Genomic DNA, 494 nt, shown 5'->3' on the forward strand with positions numbered 1-494 from the left:
CGTTTAGTGTTCAAACCTTGTTATTTGGGCTTAACAAAAGAGGTTTTAAGGTGATAAGAAAAACAGGCTCTGCACCACTAATCAATTTTGATCATTTAAAAACTTTTCTCCCTGTGCAGTCGTTATGCCAATTCCCACCTATGTAGTCTCTGCCACTGCCAAACCCTATACTGTTGGTCTCGGGGAGGGTGTAGACAACCACATGTCCCCTCCGATAGTCTGCAGCCACTTCTTTTCACCTGACAGTGAGGAGTTTCCCCGGGAGGGAATGAAGCCTGATTTATACTGTGTGAGACAACCCCTGGGAGACAGATTTTCTGCCTCATTGACAGGATTTGGAACACCTCATAGACTCAGCTTGGCTCTTGCCTCCTAAAATTCCTAGCGGCTCACACCACGTCATCGATGTCACAGGGCTTTGATTTGTTGACTGACCTGGGGATACACTCAAGCCAGGTTTTAAGTATAAATGCCCAGAGCTGTGAGCCGTGAGT

The sequence above is a fragment of the Electrona antarctica genome (assembly GCF_951216825.1).
Source record: "Electrona antarctica genome assembly, chromosome: 14".
Taxonomy (NCBI): Eukaryota; Metazoa; Chordata; class Actinopteri; order Myctophiformes; family Myctophidae; genus Electrona; species Electrona antarctica.